Here is a 6000-nt window from a genome sequence, read left to right as displayed (position 1 = left end):
GCGCATGGAGAATGGCACTGGCATTTTGTGCCCATGTCCGCATTGAAGAAATCGTGCCCTCATATGTTGAGGGAGCGTTTTGGAGAAGTGACGTGGCAGGTTGAAAGAGGCCAGCTATCCTGAAGTTATGTTGACGAGTTGTGTGAAAGAGTTCACGGGAAATTGAAAGCCGAAGAAAACGGTCTGTTAGGAGAGAGTAAAGGTTCTGAGGAGGCAAGGAAGTCAATCACAAGTGTTCATTATTTGCATGGCATTTCCCACCAGCTTAAGGTTGGGGGCAAGTTGGTGGTCAATGTCATTTTTTCTGCCAGAAACAAGCTGGGACAGGTTATGTGTCACCGTGGAAGCACACAGCCGTAGCACGCATGCAACATTAAGCACGGGGATAAGTTTGCAGAATGTGCAAAGGCAGTCGTGATTGCAGTCCCCTTATCCTGTGGGAGGCAATACATCGGGCAGATCGGTCGTTGCCTCAATATTCGCCTGATGGACCACAGGGCCTCTATGAAAGGAGAGGTGTCGTCAAATTTGGCACTGCACTGCCGGGCATGTGCCTGCACTTCCACGCTACGTGGCACCGGGTGCTAGCGCAAATTAAGTATAGAATGGAGTGTGAGATCACAGAAGCCTTCTTCGTTCATAAAGCAGGTGATAGGCGCATTGTCCAGCCATCGTTACCTTGCATAAAAGATAGAGTATTTAGATGCTTACTTAAAATGGCCATGCCATGGAGGCGTGTAAGAGCCTACCATGTGATGTCCAAAGCATTTTCTTTTCTTTTCGTGTGTTCTGGTTTCATTGAGAAAACTGTCAGTTGCCAGCCAGTGCTCGTGTCGTCGCCTCTTATTTTGTGTTCCCTGTTTTTGCGCATGCTTTTTCTCTGAATGATGTACCAAATCGCCCAACATTCCAATTTACACTTACTTTGCCTTGCCCTGTGCACGAAATCCTGCAACCCACTCAATAAGCAACTGCAAAGCACTTTTCTCGCCATAGTAACCATAGTGCACATTACACATTCACAAACATTGTGACAAGTCACTCCAAAAAATATTGTTATAAGACTATATTTCACACTGAAGAAGCAGCACTATTATTATACACCAGACAAGGCCATCTCTCAAAACTGGACATTACACGATCGTAGTCTGGTGGGCCGATTAGTGTGGCATGTTGCAAAAGTATGAGTGAAAGATAGCAGGTATGGAAAGGAATTAACAGGACAAACACTCAACTTACAAATCAAGTAGATTGAAAAGTTCATGAGAATATGGAAATGCTTATGTGCAGCTAAATTTATTGTAAGGTGTTGCCAAGCAGAACCAACAAAGGTAGTGATAGAACCGCTCTTATCAGAAGCGATTAATGACTTCCACTTTAACTAATGAGAAAGTGTATTTCTTTATCTGTCAGTGATACACAAGCATAGGTCGGCAAAAAGATTGGAGCTCACTCAGATTCACTCAAGAAATATATTTTGCTCTGAGGGCTCACTCAGACTCAGACCGACCACAATTTTCCTCAACCAGACTCACTCGGACTCAGACTCACCAACATATTATTACTCAGCCAGACTCACTCAGACTCAGACTCACGGCTTCACATGAGCCTGAGTGAGCCTGAGTGAGTCAACTCATGAGTACGTAAGCATAAAATGAGGTTTTTCGATCATGGCGCCAGTGCTGTTTAACGCCAATATCTCACCTAATTGGCGCTCTACGATACGTCTTTTGAGCTTGTACCTTCAAATACGTGTAATCAGCGGTTTAAATCCAGCAAAGACATTTTTATCAAATACATGACTCACATGAGATATCAAGAAATTCCTGTGAAAGAGTTTGCAGGGGGAGGTCATGGACCCCCCCCCCCTCTCCATCTCCCCCGAACTCACGCCTCTGGTCAACAAATATTGAGGTGGCGCATGAACAATCGTGCATTGACATATGTGTGAATAGACTTGAGTATAAACGTAAGTGGATATAAGACTGATAATAATGCTGAAGACAAGTATACAGGACCATAGGTCAGCAGTAGAAGGTGGAGCTCACTCAGACTCACTCAAGAAATATATTTTGTACTTAGGGCTCACTCGGACTCAGATTCCCAAATATTTTCCTCAACCGGACTCAGTCGGACTCAGATTCACTAAAATTTTCATCAGCCGGACTCACTTGGACTCAAACTCACCCAAATATTACTCACCCGGACTCACTCAGTCTCAGACTCACGGCCCGAGCTGAGTCTGAGTGAGTCGACTTATGAGTGAGTTTGCCGACCTATGGCTGGAACACTGAGGTACAGAGCTCAACACGCTTATACAGAACACTTGAGTGGCAGGTTCCGGACTGCACTTGCAACGTCTATTGACTACACAATTTTAAATGGCCCACGTTTAATCACGCATAATTGGTGCCAGCGCATGCATAAATTTGGGGTACCTCAAAATATGCATTCTCAGTTGACACCGTTTATGCAGCCCGGAATGTGCCGCACCAGCATTCTAGACAAGCATGTTGAGTGCACACTAGTCTGCCCATCTTCAGTAATCTCTCTGGCCAGTCCGTCTTTACACTTGCTAAATACAGCTGTACTAATATACAGTGGAATGCACCCGCATTGTTTACAGTGTGTGAAGACAAGTACGCACCACCTGCAAGAACCTTGAATGCAAGGACAATAATGTTCCCAGAGTCTGTCATTTAGGCATTGGCCTGTCTGGTTGAGGTACACTTTTTCATAGCTCAACGCAACTCTATAAACCACCTCACAAGAGCATTGAACAAAGTACTCGGTGTATTTTTTTGTACACGCCTTTTTGTTCACCTTCCCTTTCCCGTGATTATTAACCAGGAAGCACACCTGAGCCTGTTTATATAGGGCAGTGAACACGACAGCCACCCCATGCTTTCGGCCAATCTTCTTCAGAGTGTGTGAAACAGCATGCAAATACAGCATAAACATAACCTTTTTTAACATGACAGTGTTTAATGCCGGCGTCCACCAAGACTTTCATGACGTATTTCCGTCACCATCAGATGGCAAAGAAAAAAAAACTATAAGGAAAAGCTCCGTTGACAGGAGTCGAACCCATGACCTCTCTGTCCACGATGATGGCTGGCAGGCGCTACCGAAAAACACATAATGGAGGTTACATGAATGCGCCCTTTTATCTTTCACACTTCTCTCTCACAGATGGATGGATGCTGTGAGCGTCCCCTTTATAATGGGGCGATGACGTGTGTGCCATCAGGGTCGAAAAAAAAAAACTATGTTACCTCCGCCATTAGCTCCTGCAATGCGCCGTTGCTACGACCATACCATTAGGCGCGTTTCCAGAGAAGTGAAATGTCGTCAATGCTTTAACCTTTCGTGCGTTTGCCTATAGTATTTTTGACACGATCATATTAAAACCGGTTGTGGTATATTCATATAAGCTACAAAGAAAAAGTATAAAATAAATTTCACCAAAATCAAGCCAGTAGTTTGCTGAAAAAAAGTGGGACATTTATGTCCCACTGACTCATGAGAGTGTTTTCAAAAAGTGGGAAAACACTGTCGCACTGTCTTATGAAGGCGCCATCTTGAGATTGCGTCAACGGGTATTTGGGATGAAACGGCCGAAGCAAGTGGCACAGAGTACTGCTTCTCAAGGTGTGCTGATGAAAGTTGTGGGGATCTCATTCCAGCAGTAGAACACCACCTGAACCTGCGCCTCTTGTGAGCTGTCATAGCGCTGTGGTCTGTTCCTGTAAAGCTTACTTCACCGCATGCACCAACTTTTTTTTTTCTCCATTCGCCTGTCCTTGCTTTGGCTGTCGAAATTGTCGAGTACAGCTGTTGTCCCTGAATATGCACCTACTTTTCAAGAGGTATATGATATCAAAAAAAATATTTCCATGTACCAATATCTGCAATTACGCTGAGCAATGAGCGTGGCAATATCGCAGGGGATTCTTTCGATGCATTTATCGGTCAAGTTATTACGCAAATTTACAAAAACACGTGATGACTGGAAGCTAAAATAACCTCTCTGAAAAACCAGAAAAAGAGGGAATTATCCGGTATTTTGATTGGTAGGCTCTTTCTATCTTTCAGAAGATCAGATCTTTCTATCTTCAGAAGCTGTCATGAAAAACTGATCGAAATTCATTGTCACTGTAACACTACTTCCGCCCTTCGAAAGTGTAGTAAAAGATTTTTCCTCAAGAATACGAAGACTTAGGTAAGATATGAGTGACTTATCGTTGCGCTAATTGCAATGGGTGATTTGGGAGAAACTTTTTCGTGCAGACGGAAAAGTGGGACATATGTGTCCCGCTGTCGCACAAAGGGTTAACACACCGCGGGGTGGTGGCTTTAGCCCAAGCCTCGCTTATAGCATCCATCCATATCGAAAAATAGCTCTCCTACGCTCGCCTGCCTGTCGCACCACGTTCCCCGCTCGCCCTGTGAGAATGAACGACCAGGCTGGAAGGAAGACACGACGCTCGTCGCGTTTCTCTTCGCGTTTCATGACGCTTTGAAGGAGTGCATATCGAGCATCAGTGTTTACTATGTGCTTGTTGATGCCATCTTTGCTCAGTATTCACCCCTATGTGGTGTCCAGGTATATCTTGACAACTTCAGCTACCGCAAGGGTTAAATCATGATCATGGGCGTTAGTCGTCGGTACGGAGATGTGCCACTAGGCGTCAACGTGGGTGCGCCCACGTCAAGTGGTGCTGTATCTGCCAAACAACAACAGATGTTGTACAAGCTCTCATATACCAATGCACTATAAACAATCAACTATACTTCTGTGACGACACGTTTCACTTTCGTGTTATACCAATTCCCATGACGGGGAGATCAGCCATAACTTTTTTTATCCCCCAATCGGTATTGGCAAAGCTTGTCTTCTCTAACTTCTTCAATGGAGTACCACCCACTGCAACTAGCAGATTGGCAGGGAAACCCGAGGTGACCAGACAACTCACTTGCATGCTGGAGCTGTGTTCTGCCTTAGGCCAACAAGAATTCACCGAGGAACTAAGCAGGAGATAGCAATAGCTCTATTCAAAATCTTAGTGTGTGAAATGTTATACGGTAACAGACCTTTCTTGGAGTGTGGTGAGAATGCCCAGCCAACATACCTTGTGATAAGTTTGGCTACACATGTGCATTTCTATAAGGTAACAGTTTGGGCGTGTTGGTGTAGCATGACACAGGGTAAATGCACAGAAGATGAGGACAGTGAAGAGACTTGACACACACAAGTGCTGTCAGCGCTCCTGTGTGCCAAGCCTCGTCACTGTTCTCGTCTTCTGCCCATTTACCCTGTGTCATGCATTTCGATGCTCTCATGAATGCCTTTCCACTGAAGTTGTAAGTTGAGTGTCTGTCCTGTAATATCCGTTTTACTCCTGCTGTCTTCTGCTTATACTTTTACAACATGAACATAACACCATTCTGCATAAAGCAAAAGGAGGTATGAGCTGTGAAAAACAGGGGAGTGCACAATAACATAGGAAGAGCGATGTCATATTGAACAACAATTGCTCATCAAGACACACGAGTTGTTACTTGATGTGAAAGCTCTGACCGGAATCGCGCGAAGGCAAATAATTCATCACTGCACCCCCGTAAGGAATGGAGGGTGAAAGACATGAATGTAAATGTAGCTCCTTGATGCAGCAGCAGGGCGAGCCAGCCTCTTTTGCTCAGTAACAATTCAACATGGCACCTTACACAAACGGCATAAAAAGACATGCCACTTTGTCGACCTGGCATGCCAGCCAGCTGGTGCAAGAGTATCGTGTACCAACTAATCAAACAGCAAGCTCTCTTGGATATTGGAAGCCAGGCATGACTCTATCAGAATACTAGACCTCTTATCCAGGAAAAAAGGACAGCACTATGTATGTATGAAAACTTGACGCACCAACTAAAACAGCTATAGAGCTACTTGCTGTGTGCAGCTCACCAAGCAAAAAGCCCACAAAGATATGGACGTTGATAATA

Source organism: Rhipicephalus sanguineus, chromosome 2 (genome assembly GCF_013339695.2).
Source record: "Rhipicephalus sanguineus isolate Rsan-2018 chromosome 2, BIME_Rsan_1.4, whole genome shotgun sequence".
NCBI lineage: Eukaryota > Metazoa > Arthropoda > Arachnida > Ixodida > Ixodidae > Rhipicephalus > Rhipicephalus sanguineus.
The sequence above is the reverse complement of the archived record's forward strand: the minus strand, read 5'-3'. Positions refer to the sequence as shown.